Source organism: Mus musculus, chromosome 6 (genome assembly GCF_000001635.26).
Source record: "Mus musculus strain C57BL/6J chromosome 6, GRCm38.p6 C57BL/6J".
In the NCBI taxonomy this organism is placed as follows: domain Eukaryota; kingdom Metazoa; phylum Chordata; class Mammalia; order Rodentia; family Muridae; genus Mus; species Mus musculus.
This window is the reverse complement of record NC_000072.6, coordinates 116765282-116780138: the sequence shown is the minus strand read 5'-3', so window position 1 is coordinate 116780138 and position 14857 is coordinate 116765282. Positions and strand designations below refer to the sequence as shown.

The 14857-nt window shown below is 46.2% G+C and overlaps 1 long non-coding RNA gene and 1 pseudogene across 2 annotated transcripts; both read left to right on the top strand.

Annotated features, from left to right (window-relative positions):
* The first annotated feature begins 4898 nt into the window (after positions 1-4898).
* Gm36788 lies at positions 4899-8426 on the top strand. 2 transcript variants are annotated; one of them, XR_377977.3, is made up of 4 exons: positions 4899-5203; positions 5858-6051; positions 6240-6368; positions 7039-8426. It is a non-coding gene; the product is annotated as a predicted gene, 36788 (long non-coding RNA). The 2 variants fall into 2 exon arrangements; XR_377976.3 differs by having other exon boundaries at positions 6240-8426.
* A 6060-nt stretch (positions 8427-14486) lies between these two features.
* On the top strand, positions 14487-14610 carry Gm22882 (annotated as a pseudogene).
* The last annotated feature ends 247 nt before the right edge of the window (positions 14611-14857 follow it).

Below are 14857 nucleotides of genomic sequence, written 5' to 3'. Positions count from 1 at the left end.
TGACTCTGAGATTCCACCTTACACCTGTCAGGATGGCTAAGATCAAAACCTCAAGTGACAGCTCATCTTGGTGAGGGTGTAGAGCAAAAGGAGCACTCCTCCATTGTTGGTGGGCGTACAAGTTTGCATAACCACTTTGGAAATCAATCTGACAGTTCCTCAGAAAATTGAGAATAATTCTACCTCTAGACCCAACTATACCACTCCTAGGCATATACCCCAAAGATTCTCCACCATACCACAAGGACACATGTTCATAGCAGCTTTATTCATAATAGCCAGAAACTGGAAACAACCCAGATGTCCACCAACCAAAAAACTGATAAAAATGTGGTACATTTACACAATGAACTAATACTCAGCTATTAAAAACAAGGACATCATGAAAATTGCAGGCAAATGGAAGAAACTAGAAAATATCATCCTGAATGAGGTAACCCAGACCCAGAAAGACATGCATGGCATGTACTCACTTATAAGTGGATGTTAGCCATAAAGTACAGGATAAGTATGTTATAATCCACATACCCAAAGAAGCTAAGTAACAAGAAGGGTCTAAGGGAGGATGCTTGAATCTCACTCAGAAGGGGAAATAAAATAGACATAGGGAGGGGAGAGAGGGAGGAAGGGAGGAAGGAAGAAGGGAGGGAGGGAGGAAAGAAGGGAGGGAGAAAGGAAGGGAGGGAGGGAACAGAGTGGGGGAAGAGGTGGGGAGGAGAACTGGGGTGGGGATCAGGTGTGGGGAGGGGGTGAGAGGTGAGTGAGGGCTAAGAGACAGAAGTAAAATCAGTGGGGGGGGGGCATCCCTGGGACTAGCTACAGGATACTGGGAGGTCATTAGGCCTTTGAGATTGGGTTCAGATCCTTAACGAGAGAGTTGGATTATTGTAAAAACAGGTTGAAGGCTGGAAAGATGATTAAGAGTACAAACTGCTTCTCCAGAGGACTTGGGTTCAATGTCCTGCCCCGACACGGTAGCCCACAAATGTCTAGAACTCCAGTTCCCAGGGACTCAGTGCCCTACCCTCTCCATGCTCCACAGGCACAAGGCACACAAGCAGTGCACGTGTTGGCAAAGCACTCATACACACAGAGTAAAAATATGTAAATACTTGTAAGTCATCTGGGCCTTCTCTCGCTTCTCTCTCTCTCTCTACCTCTCTCTCTCTCTCTCTACCTCTCTCTCTCTCTCTCTACCTCTCTCTCTCTCTCTCTCTCATTCCTTCTGCTATCTGTCATCAAATGACTCAGCAAGAAGCCATTCTTTAAACACTGATATTTATGTATTTGACTTTCCAGCCTCCAGAACCATGAGTCAAACAAATTACTACTGCATATAAACTACCCAGTCTGGAGCCTTCTGTTCTAAGAACACAAAAGGAATAGGAGCAAGCCCCGATGTTCCCATGAGTCTACAGGAATCTCGGTCTTGACTGTGACTCTCATCAATCCTCTTGCATGGCATTGCAGGATGCTCTTGTGCAAAGACAGGGTTAGAATAAATGCCCAGACCAGCATTAGTGGCCACTAATTCATACTTTGTGGTAAGTTGAACAGATACTCCAGAGAGATAATGGATTTGCACCTTGGCCTCCAGGGCTCTCCTCCATCTTCCCACTCTATCCTCAGGTTCACCATCTACACCCTGTTGCCACCATTAACTTATCCAGATCAACATCCTCTCTGCCTCTAGCCTATAGATGCCCTTTAAATAACTCACTTGAAAGCAGAAATGCAAGTCTCACTATATCCTTTGCCTCCTAAAATCCCATCAAAAATGTTCCCATAGCTTTTGAGTTGAAGCTCTTGTGGCCTAGAAGGCCTTACCCAGCCTCACCTCACTTCTCAGGTCTTGTGCCTGTTTTCACAACAGACAGAAAGTTTCCAGGTCAAAGCTGTGATCTGGGTTTGCTCTTCAGGCCCTCTCTAGTTTAATTATCATCGTGGACTCAAACGATGGCACTGGATGAAAAACAAAGGCAAGACAAGTGAGCCAAAAAATGGGTGATCCTCTGGGAGAGACAGAGGACAGCATCCCCTCACCAGAGTCCTCTCTCAGCCTGCACCTGGAGTCCTTCCAACAGAAGCCAGACTATATCCCTAAACCTCTCTGGTCCGTTAGTGTTTGTTTCAAGGTCCACATAGCATTCTCACACTGGCACCATGACTCGGTTTCCTTTCCCTGAGCATCTGCAGTGTGAGAAGCAGCTGTGCTTGAAGATTCATCTCATGTCCAGACACACAGAACTGGGCAATGTTCTTACTCCAAGCTGCCCAAGAAAAAAATGGGAATGTGTAATTGTTTGTCTTGAAGTAAACAGAATTATAAGGAGGTGCAGGCTTTTAGACAGGATGATCAGCAAGTTTCCTAGAGCCAAGAAGATAGTTAGAAGCAGATATGTGCCAAGTGAGTGGGGGTTGCTATCCAGCTGCCATGGATGAACTGGGTACCTGAAAGGGTGGCTGGAGATGGAAAAGAACAGGTGAGAGAAGAATGAAGCCAAGACAAAGGTTTCTGACCAAGGCTCACAGTTTAATATTTAGCACTGTGTTTATATAGGGATCCTTTGTTCGGCAGGACTATGTTGCTTTATTTTAGCTGGATTATGTTGTTTAAGATCAGCAGGCAGCCTGCTCCTGTAGAAAATTGCAGGTGCTGCCTGGCAGAAGACTCCACCTAGGTTGGAGGCAGAAGATCAGCTGTAGCAAACATTTAAGGTCTATTCAGCCTGTTCAAGACTCAGGGAAGGGCACAAGTTGGAGATGTTCCTACTGTAGCACTGGATCTGTGTCTTGATATGTGTAACCTCCAAGAAACCTAATCTTCAAACTTACAGGGATTTATAGGTGTGGCCTTTGGAGGACAGGCGGAATTGGATGGAGTCATGAGGGCCAAGTCCTCTGTGATAGCATTAGTGGCTTGACGGGAAGCAGAGAAAGCTAAGTTGGGACCCTTGCTCTATTTTGCCAGTGTGTAATGGCCTTTCTCACTCTATGAAGTAGGATGAGCCTTGCCAACAGATGTCATACCTCTTCCCTCCAGAACCAGAAAGATAAATAAACTTCTATCTGTGTTCACTCTGTAGCATTCAGGTGTTATGACAATAAACAAACAAACAAACAAAGACCATGTGCAGAGCCCTCCTCTTCTGCGCCTAGGCCAGTCACAGTCATTACCAGGAGGCCAGAAGTGTACCTGTGGCTCCAAGGAACAGAGTTCTATGTCCAAAAACCTAAGACCCTATCTCAGTGAGCAAGGAGACCAGCCAGCACCAACTCTGAGATGGGAAGACATAAGGGCCGAGTAAGAAACGTCAGAAAGAGAGGAACAAGCCCATGGAGGAAGTGGCACATGGCAGTATACAAGAGCAGTCCTGGGTGCATCTGTGACATATATCAGAGCCACATGCAGCCACTGAAGACCAAGGCCCAGATGATAAGTATGTGCTAAACCCCTCACCCCATCTGGGTTTAGTGTGAGATCCCACGGCTAGGCAAACACAGACAAAAAGTGACGGCCCACTGCCCAAGTACGTGCTTAACGAGAGGCGGTGTCTTTACGGGTTCTTTTAAAGACAATTTGTCTTTGTTCTTGAGATTCTCATACACGTTAGAATGAAATTTGATCGTATCCATTCCCTATTGACCCTCCAACTCCTCCCATATTCCCCAGAACATGCCCCCTCCCTCCTTCTATCTTCTTATTTGACAACCACTAAGTCTAATTAGTGATGGCTATTAGCTTTATTAAAGAGTCATTGGCAGGGAAAAACTTATGAAGAGGGAAGAATCCATCTTTCTGATACCATGTATTTGTGTGTGTGTGTGTGTGTGTGTGTGTCCAGAAGTCAGGGCTGTTCCACTTGCTGATGAAGAGCAATGACAGAGTAAGAGAGCCAGTCTCCCAGTCTGTGCTTGTTCAGCTTTCTGGGTCCTTGACACGGATTTACCCACAGAATAAACTCATGAGCCAAATGTCCTGCCCTCATCCTGTGGTCCATGGGTGGCCTTAATGGGATGGCCAATCTTCAAGTCGCCTTGGCTGATTGAAAATCGCCTAGCAGATGACAAGCACACCAGTGAGTATGCCTGTGAGGGAATTTCCAGAGAGGACTAACCAAGGGTGAAGACATCCCCTGGATGCAAGTGGCTCCAGCTTATGGAGTGGGGGGCCTACAAAGGATAGAAAGAAGAACAGAGGGAGCCAGTTGAGCACAAGCCTTCTCTTCACCTGCTTTCTGGTTTGACATGAACGTCTCGGCTCTACCACGACCTCCCTGCCACGATGGTTTGAACCCACTAAAACCATGAGCCGAAACAAACTCTCTCCTTCCCCTGAAATTGTTTCTGTTAGGTATTCAGCCATCATCATGCAAAAGTAAAGGTACTTTTTCTGTCTCAATTATGTGTCCTTTGCCTGCAAAGTAACTAGGAGTGCCCTCCCTAGGATTATGAGATGAAGTAGTCAGGGTCGCCAAACAATTAGCATAGAACGTACAAAGAGCAGGTGATCAGTAAGTGTTCCCCCTTTCCCTGCCTCCCGCCTTGGGACCGTTAGCTCCTGTACAAACAGCCCATCAGACTGGAGGTTCTGTCTGAACCCTTTTCATTCTGACCCTTCACACATTTATAAGAAAGTCGGGCTGTGGCCAAACGGCATGTGGACAGTGAGGCCAATGTCCAGCCAGTGGACACAGAAGAGTCTTTATTCGGGTGGACACTTGATCTCTCACTCTGACTAGACCCATTGGTGCATCTGAGCCAAAGCAGGGTGAATAAAAAGAAAGGTCAGGAGAAATGAGGGGGAAGGAAATGAAGCCAAGTGTCTAGATGGTGTGACCTCAGGCTACAGCATGAAAGAGACTGCACGCATTCTCCTTGATTGGGAAATAGGAATGTGCCTCAGACACTGTGCGCGCCCCGGGGCTTCTCTGCTGACTTAGGCTGCAAATTGCTCTGCTAATTATGAAGCAACATTCCGACTTCAGCCTCAGTTCAGAGTTGACCTTCTGCTCAGACCCCAGGACTAAGGTGGGACCTGAAGGGGCTTCTGCCACCTAGAGTCAGGAACATGAACTGCAGGGGCCTGGAAAGAGGAGGGCAGGAAAGCTCCCACTGACTCCTGAAGGCTAGAAAAGCTTGTAACCATGAAGAAGAGTATATGGTGTCTCAGATCTGAAGTTCAGCTACTCCGGAAACTAAGGTAAGAAGATTCCAAGTTTGGGAGCTGTGTAGCTACAGAGTGAGTAGAAGGCTAACTTGGGCACTAGGAGAACCCAGCCTGAAAAACTACAAAAGCCCCTGAGGAAATGTAAGTGCATGGACTAAGATAGGTTCAATCCTTCCTTTCTCTGCACTGCATTTGTAGTGGTTGAAGACGTGCTCTCTTCGCTTTCTGCCCTGGCTGCCTGCTTTGCCTCTCCCACCATTGTGGCTTCCCCTTCTAGAGCCATAAACCAAAATTAATTCTATTTTTCCACGAGTCACTTTTGGCCATGGTGTTTTATCACAGCTGTGGGACATAAGTAATATAGTGAGCTTGCAACATCCCTGGGAAGGGTGGGAGCACAGATGGGTTGCCATTTTCTCCGCACCAATCTCAGCCCACACTGAGGCCAAATGGGGTCATAGAATTAAGAGAGGAAGCAGGAACACTGGGCATATCCCACCTTCTTCAAACCAGCCTGTGATTGACAGGAAGCATGTGGAGGGGGGAAGGGAACCAACAAGAGAAGAAATATGAAGGAAAGCCATGGTGCAAGGGAACAAGAACAAAGTGTATGTGTGTGTGTGAGAGAGAGAGAGACAGAGACAGAGAGACAGAGAGAATATCTCATATAAACTCACCTCTTTCCAGAACCAGGACTATGACATTTAGAAAGGCAAGACCGTTGGCTGTCTCACCTCCACAAGCAGCAGCTGATGTGCCTCCCTTGATCTACCCTGATATTTAGCAGCAGAGGATGGCTCGTTCTTACCTTCACTTCAATGGGAATCACTTCCAGGTCCACCTCAAAGACAACCCGAAAATCATTGTCCACCAATCTAGAGGTTTGGAATATCTGTATACACATATGTGCATGTAATAACAGAGAGCAGGGAGAGGTGCATGGGGGTGGAGAGAGGAAGGGGAGAGGAGTAATGTTGTTATTATATTATAATCTCAAAACTAAAAACTAAATTTAAAAAGCCAGTAAGATCACAAAACACAGAAGCTGTTTCCACACGTATTTTTTCAGGGCCAGTGTTGCTCGAGTTCTAACAGCTGAGAAGAAATGAGCAAGCAGGACCAAGGGAAGGTGATGCCTGTGCAGCTGCATACGCACACGTGACTTCTTGTTCATGACAAGGGAGCTTGTCTTTTCCAGGTGTGTGTGCACACAACCCAGCACCTGCTCAGCTACTCCTCAGTGTCCTAATAACATTCTTTCCTACGGAGCAATCCCCCACACCCTCAGCTGATTATCTTCTGTGGTTATTGGGTGGTTCAAAGGTCACCAGATCCGAAGACGGACCTTGGAAGATGGTGAGCTGTCACTCAGCTGACCTCAGATGAGATTCAGATGTGTGAATAAGAAATGCCAGAAACACCTAAGGACGCCTGAAGAATCCTCCACAGGCTTTTAGGTGCCAGCCCTCCACTCCACCATCCATGCAGCCCCTCTTCCCTTTAGCAGGTGTCTTCTCCCTTTTAGGTCCCCTTCCCCTTATTTGTTCCTAACTGGAGATAATGCTTCCTAGAAGCCTATGGGGAGTCAACAGCTAAGACGGGAATGATGTTCAGAACAGGAAGTGCGGGCATCAAGGACTCTCAGATCCTCAGTGTGCAAGCTCAGGTGGTGTTCCCAGTTTGAGATGGCCAGTAGCAGCCCTGCAGGCTACACTATGGCCTGAGGCTTCCATTTCTGTGCAGTTGAGGCTCCAGGCATTTTTCAGGTTTCCAAAGGGAAGTTCCTTGCCAGGCCCATGAGCTCTTCCCTTGTGCCCCTGTCTCGGCACTGCCCTGAGACAGTTACTTCCTATTCTTACCCTTGATAGGAAGCTGCTTCCACCAGATCCGTGCTCCCAGAAGTTCACTGTCATCATTGTCTAGACTCTGGACACAGAACACCCTCAGGTTTCTGGGCCACACATCACCCAAAGGCTGAGGAAGAAAGGTCTGAAAGGCCCAGTCACCTCCTGGACAGATCGGAGACTGACAGCCTCCATCACTGTGTCTGCATGAGACAATCCTCCAGCCAGAAGGAGGGTTTGTCCCACCCTGCCCTGCCTTCTTTCCATGTGACTGCTGGAATGTGCTGAGATACACAAAAACTTGGTCAGGACTTGGGGCCTTGTAATGGCCCTCACCCTGTCTGGGTGGTCCTGGGTAAAGAGTCAGTCAACTTGGTGGCAGGTGACTATGTTCCTACTGACACCCAAAATCCACTGCAATGTGTTAAAAGGTGAGCAAAATTATGTTGCTCCCAAATCCTTTAATGATATTTGTGGGGCTTTTTATGTTTTATGTTTATTATTAATACACAACAAAAGTATCACGACTCTATTTTTAACAACCAGGAACCCTGAGATCTATGTAAAACGGCCACTGATGTTCATACACCTCACATTATCCCTGCTTTACAAGACTTAAAACCGAGACCAACTTGGACCAGTGAGCAGTGGAGACAGGACACAGGCTCCATAACTTTCCTAAAGCATGCTTTTCAAGACTCCCATTGCTATCCACCATCATCTGCTGGCCCCTGCCATGTTGTTCTCTGCAGCTAAGGAATATGTCTGGGTCACCTAGAACAGGGTGCGATCCATCTGTGATGATCCATCCTTGGATACAGAAAAGGTTAAAGGAGAAACTGTTTCTCCATCCTGCCTTAGTGGCCATTGTGATCTCTCTCTGGCCTCCTGAATACACCAGTACTGCCCGAGCTGCTGGGTAGCTACAGACCATCTTCTTTGGATTTTATTAGAAATGTTCTGTCTTCTGGACCTTTTGGGTTTAAGAAAGTCTCGAGTCTCCCACATGAAGTCTCTCTCTGCTCAAAATCCCTATGGCAAGTCCAAACAGCATAGCCCTGCAGCTTCAGCCTACAGGTTTCTAAGAACCTCAGACCCTTGGCCACCACACACCCCTCCACACCCTTCTGCAGGTATCTGTTCACAGTAGCTCGCCCCTCACTACAGGGGCCCAATATTTCCACCTTAAGAATCAGAACCTTTCTCTTGGAAGTCTTTCCTCACTTCACAACCAAGCTACTCTCCTGGATTCTGCCCCCTACACTTTGTGGATTAATCTTTCTAAATAACATAGAGTTCTATGAACATAATTATGTCTGTTTTGTGCATCATGGGACCTCACAGGGACCACAGTACAATTTTGCATAAACTGGATTTCCACATACAGAAGAATGAAACTAGATTGCTATCTCTTACCCTGTACCAAATAAACTCCAAATGGGTCAAAGATCTTAAACATACAACATAAAACTCAATTTATCGTGAGCTGTTTCATTACTTTTTCCTCTAAGAATTGCAGAGTTTTATGTTTTACATTAGGGTCGTTGGGGAAATAATGCCAATAATTAATAAATGGAACTTCATGAAATTACAAAGCTTCTGCACGGTGAAGGGCACAATTCAGTAGAGAGGCAGCCTGTAGTATGGGAGCAAACCTTGGCTAGCTATGTAGCTGAGAGAATATTAATATCAATAAAGGTATCAAAAACCTAAATACTATTATCAAACAACTCAGTAAACAGATGGGCTCAGAAAATGAATGGGCAGTCCTCAAAAAAATATAAAAAATTAAATAAAAATAAAACAGACAATTGCTAGCAGAGAAATGCAAATTGGGAGCCTACTAGGATCTCGTCCTCCTCGGGATGGAAGTCATTAAGAAAACAACTAACAAATGCTGGCGAGGACGCCTGCTGCCAGTGAGATGTAAATAGTCCAGTCACTATGGAAATCTGCACAGAGGTTTCTCAAAAAACTAAAAATGGACCTGCCATGTGACCCGGCTCTACCCAAAGGACTTCAAGTGAGCACACCACCAAAACACGTGCACATCGATATTTGCTGCAGCTGTGGCCACAATAGCTGAACTGTGGAGCCAGCCTTGGTGTCGAACAACAGAGGAAAGGTTAAGGAAAAGGTGGTACACACACTGGAATCGTTTTAGCTCTAAAGAGGAATGACGTTGTGTCATTTGCAAATAAAAATAAAAAAGTGAACTCACTGAAGATGATCCTATCAAGTGTAACAATTCAGCTTTAAGCAAATATTATGTTTTTGCTCATGTGTGATTTCTAGATTTCATACAGATACATACAATAATAAGATATCAAAGTGGAACTAAAGTTTTCTATGACAACAACAACAAAAAAGGCAATGGGAAGAGAGAGAAAAAAAAGGGGGCTAGGGGGCTGTGCAGGGAGACATGCCCCAAGCACATTGCATGCTTACATGGGAGTGCCCTCCTGTAACTCAGTATTGTGTAGTTTTACATAAGTGAGTCAGAACAAAATGTTAGAAAGTGTTTAAGAGCACAATACCATGGCTGTAGAAGGAAAGGCATTCAGTCCCCCTTGGCATCCATGAGAGAACCACTCGAGGATGTGCAGGGGTACAGACCCCTGGATAAGCTCATGTCTACCCTACAAAGTGGCGCCTTGTTTTCAGATATCCTAAGGGATTCTCCCACATGCATCACGGCACCTCTAGATAACTTCCAACCCTTAATCTAATGCAAATGCTAGGTTACAGCTATTATAGTCCATCATTCACAAAATAATAAGGGAGAGAGTCTACACATGCTCGGTACGTTTGTTTCCCAAATATTTTCAGCCTGCAGTTGACACCATCAATGGATAAAGAATTCGGAGATACAACAGATCAGCTGTATAAAGTTTAACTCGTTAAGTTGAATCAAGAATTTGTATTCAGGATGATTCTGAACTGAATAGGACCCCAGTGGAATCCAGAGTATGACCAGGAATGGTGCCCATGTATCAGGCCCCAAGTGACCCCAGGCAACTGCATTCATTCCACCAAGGCCCGAATGGTACCACGGTTCAAGTCTAAAATGGCCCAACAGGCTTGTGTTTTAAACGCTTGTTTCAAAGCTTGAGGCCTCTAGAAGGGTGTGACTGATAAGGGCATTCACTAGACCCTCAGTAGAAGAGCGTTTGAAGGTTATAAATGGCTCCTTCCCATTCTCCCTACCCCTTGGTGCACCACAACATGACCCGCTGTTCTCCAGGCACACAGTCCTGCTGACATGATGTCCTGCGAGTGCATCGGGCCTGACACCGGAGGACTGAAATCTCTAAATCAGGAACCAAAATAAACCCTTCCTTCCTTCCTTTCTCTCTTCCTTCCTTCCTTCCTCCCCCCACCCCCACCCCCAGAAAAATGACATGTGGTCCTGCCAACGTCTAGGTAAATAATACAAGTGGCTTTGACTGTGCTTTGCCCCTTGAGGGTCAGTCCTTGTCCCTGATAAAAGGCTGCGCCAAGAAGAAGGCAATGCCCAGAAGAAACACGGAGAGCTGATCGCTGCAGGTAGTGGATGGTGCGCATTTGCACTGCAGGGGTTCTCATGAGAAGCCAGTTGTTAAGTTCATCACCCTGCCAACGTAGAAACTTATGCCAGCTACCCATGTGTCTATCTCTCCCTCAGCTAGAGAAACAACCCTTCTTTTTTTTTCAAGAGCAGAAAAACCAGTCTACCTTTCTGATGTCACAAATCTGGAGTGCTGAGGAGCCAAAGAACCATCTCACTGCCAAGGCAGCCGGGTTTGAAACCCTACTCAATGTGTACAAGTTACGGGGAATGTGGAGGGAGATATAGCTTTCCTGCACACACCTGACACCCGCAGCTGTCTTCTGCAGCCTGTGCCTGGGGACCGAGTATCTAACACCTTCATCAGAGGCAGGTGTGGCTCATTGTTTTGTTTTGTTTGTGCTTTCCACCCCACATCCCATTTCAGGATGTTAGGATTTGAAACTATCAAGTAACATCAACAAACTATATGTGTTTTGGAGACAAAGGAAGTGATGAGCCCTGGACTTCTAAGTTTACTGGTATTTGGTTCCCGTTTCCTCCAACTCCTGCCAGGTCCATCCCTTCTTCCCATGGCTCATTTCCCTGATCCATCAAATCATGAAGATGCTCTCTCTAAGGCACAGATTGGCCTCCACAAGCTAAAGGAAATGCTGTCACTGTGTGCACCTTTAGCCTCATGTACATGCGTAGCTCCCACAGGCTCTCTTAGTTCCGTGCTGTATCTACTGACATTCCTCCCTTCTAAGTAAGCAGTGCGTTCTCTGAAGACCTTTAGATACTTACTCAATCTTAGCATTATGCCTGGTGGTTACTCTATTCTGAGACAGCAAAGGAACCAGACTATAAATAGGTCAGATCCCAGCCCTCACCTCACTGGCTTCTCAGGGCAGGAGCTACAAACCCTCTGTGGCTGTGAGCTGCTTTTGAGTCTGCAGGGAGCCCTTAGGTAGCAGCTCACACAGAGAACACTTGTTAGGGCCTTGGGTCTGATCCTGGCCCTGTGGACTCTCCCATTATGAATATCTATAAATGCTTACCAACATGCCTCAGCTGCTCTTACAGCATGCGTTGGTGTGCTTTCAAGGGGTTGGCCTGCACCCCAGCTCCTAAGGTCGGCTCTTACTAGCTTGAGATAAGTGCAGACTCTCAGCCTGTTTAGCACAGACATTGACTGCGAAACATACTTGACCCAAGCCAGTCCTTGCTTCGGTAGGCCGCTGTTGTCAGGGTTTGGAGGAAACCTGTGTACCCCACATTTGATCCCATCAAGTAGAGCCAAGACTTATGGGTGGCCTAAGAAGATCTCACTTTTTCTGCATTGTTTGATGTGAGGCTAGAACAGCAGCAGGCAGCTGGTTGACTAAGTGGGAAAAGAGTCTGAAAACAAAGCCAAACTGTAGAGAAGACAGCCAGAAAACTAGTGACCGTCCAAATCCAGCCAGTCTTTGCACATCTTTATTTCCAAGTTGCTGTGACTTCTGTTCTCTGTTTACTTGCAACGAAAAGCTGTGAGGAGTGTCTCATCCCACAGTCCAAGAAGCAAAGCTGTGGAGCAACCGGGATAAGCTTAGAAGTCGCCAGGGTTGTAAGGAACTTGCAAGAATTAGCATTAGAGGGAGGAAGCAAAGGGAAAGCCCAAGGATGAACCAGAGCACGCCGGGCCTCTGCCGCCCCCTAGTGGACACTGCTGCCGCCACAGATCCTGCGGCCCTAGCTCAAAAGTTGACCAAAGCCCGGTTCTTCACCGGTGCCTCGACATTCCAGACCTAGATCCTAAGGAATTAGTTACCCAAGTGGAGTGCTCCTTCTTTGTACAGTAGGAAAAATAACATCCCCTGTTATCTGTAAGACTGTAATTAGATGAAATAGTCAAGATGAGGTTAACGGGACCTGCCCATATGAAATAACAAAAGGGGGGAAAATGAATTGCTGACGAAAGAAGTTTTGAAAAGTAGCACAGACAAAGAGCCGCGTGATTGATCCACGTCACTGACCGGAGAGGATCCAGGCCATGCCTTTGAAAGTGTGACTGAGGAAGCATATGGCTGCGCAAGTCAGAGCGCCCACCTAAGCCCAGGCTAGGAACCTGGACAGAGGGAGCATTGCATGCACTGGAGATGCAGAAGCTCCTGTAAGCCCCAGAACGATCCATAGATGCAAATGAGGAGATGACCAGGAGAGCCACTGGAGAGGACTGGAGGGAAAGAGACACAGAAAGCCAGGGCAGGTCCTGGCCACTAGCAGGGTCACTGAACCATCAGAAACCCTCGTTTCAGGCAAGGCCGTTAGTAGTTACAGTAAAACGCAGGTCCCCTAAGGCGGTGGTTCTCAACCTTCCTAATGCTCTAACCCTTTAATACAGTTCCTCATGTTGTTGTTACTTCATAACTATAATTGTGCTACTGTTATGATCATGATGTAAATATCTGATATGCGACCCCTGTGAATGGGGTCACTGTGAAAGTGGGTCACGACCCAGAGGTTGAGAACTGATTCCCTAAGAACTCATACAGGCAGAACCTAGATAGAGCCATCTTGTCTGTAGCCAGGATGAGAGTGAAGCTCAACAGCAAGCTCAGAGGTATATGCAAGGATACAAAAACAGTCACCACAAAATAAGAAAAAAAAGTAATAATGTATAACACCCAATAAAAAGTGTCTGTGCCTTCCAACAGGCAAGATGAGACAGAAGCCCAGTGAACTGACTGCCAATGCACAGCATAACACAATTGGGTGGGAAACAAATCTTGGAAAGAAATCTACAACCCCAAATTAAGTTAAAAAGCAAGAATGCTCTCATGACTTCAGACCAGTCTATGACTTCAACTTCCCTTTTAGAAACCAAGACAAAGAACATTAAATTAGATATAGAAGAAACAGAAGGGAAAGAAGAAGCAAAATAAGATAATACATTACTACAGTAGAAGACAGGAAAACAAAAAATTATGACCTGGAAAAAATTTTTAGACAGTCAATAAAATTGACAAACCACAGGGCATGGGGGGGGGGGACACCTTTTATCCTAGTCCTCAGGAGACAGAGGCAGGAGGATCTCTGTGAGTTCAAGGCCATCCTGGTCTACAGAGTGTGTTCCAGGACAGTCAAGTCTGCATAGAGAGATTGTGTCTCAAACAAACAAACAACAAACCCTGATAGCCCAGTGGTCAGATTGTTGGAGGAGAGGGAGGAGCAAGAAGAGAAAGGGAAAGGATGGGAGGGAAGAGTGGCCCAGCTGCTAACAGAAGAGGGATGCTGGCAGCCCTGCAGATTCTACAGATGTCCAAAGGAAAATAAGACAATGTTATGAAAAACTTAATATATTGATAAGTTAAAGTGTCAAAGCCCTTGAAGGAAATGTGTGTACTTAAAATAAAACACACAATGTTAAATAATCCTATCTCTGTTATTATACATTATACTTTTATAAAAAATCCCACATAGAAAATCTCAGCTTCGGATGGCCTTTCACCTAACATTGAAAGGTTAGTTCATTTTGATTCCAGTCTTCCAGGAAATTGTACAGAATCGACTACTGCTCAGATTGTTGCAAGAAACCATTTAATACTATAACTCCATCAAAAATGTTACAAGTAACAGAAACTCCAGACAGATAACCCCATGAGCACAGATGCAAACACAGGTGCGCAAAGCAAGCATATTCACTTAAAGCCTAACTTTGGCAAGCCAAATCCAACAGACAGTGCACCCTGACTAGCTAGGGTACCTCCCAAGAACGCAAGGCTGGTTCCTTAATGACCTGGAAATCCATCAGTGTTTTTCCCCGTGTTCTTCTACTTAAGGGGAAATCATACCATCGCAGTCATACATTGGACGATGAGGAGAAGCATCTGCAAAACAGTAACAGCTTTTCTGACAAAAACAAAAACCAAAACCAAACAAAACGTAGTCACCCCTACGTTACATAGCCTGCAGTAACGTTGCAGGTGCAGCTGCTGTGCCACATGTGTGTCAGTAAGTGGCAGAAAGGAGAGTCTGTACTCAGTGTTCTGACCTATGAATATCTGAATGATAGCCTAACTAACACTCCCTGGGGCTGGTGGGGGTGGGGGAGGGGAACAAACCAAAACCCTGAGACAGTCCAGGACCAGGGGCTCAGACAGGGAACTAGCCTGAGACAACCACCAGTCTGGTTCCATGCAGGCCCTGAGGGCTCCCAGGGCTGGGAGCAAGCTGGAGCCCTGAAGAGCCCTGCCTGGGACTGAGGGTTCAGGAGGGAGTGAGCCCAAAATAGACAACCCTCACTTGGGGCCACTTGGGCAGACTGGATGATGA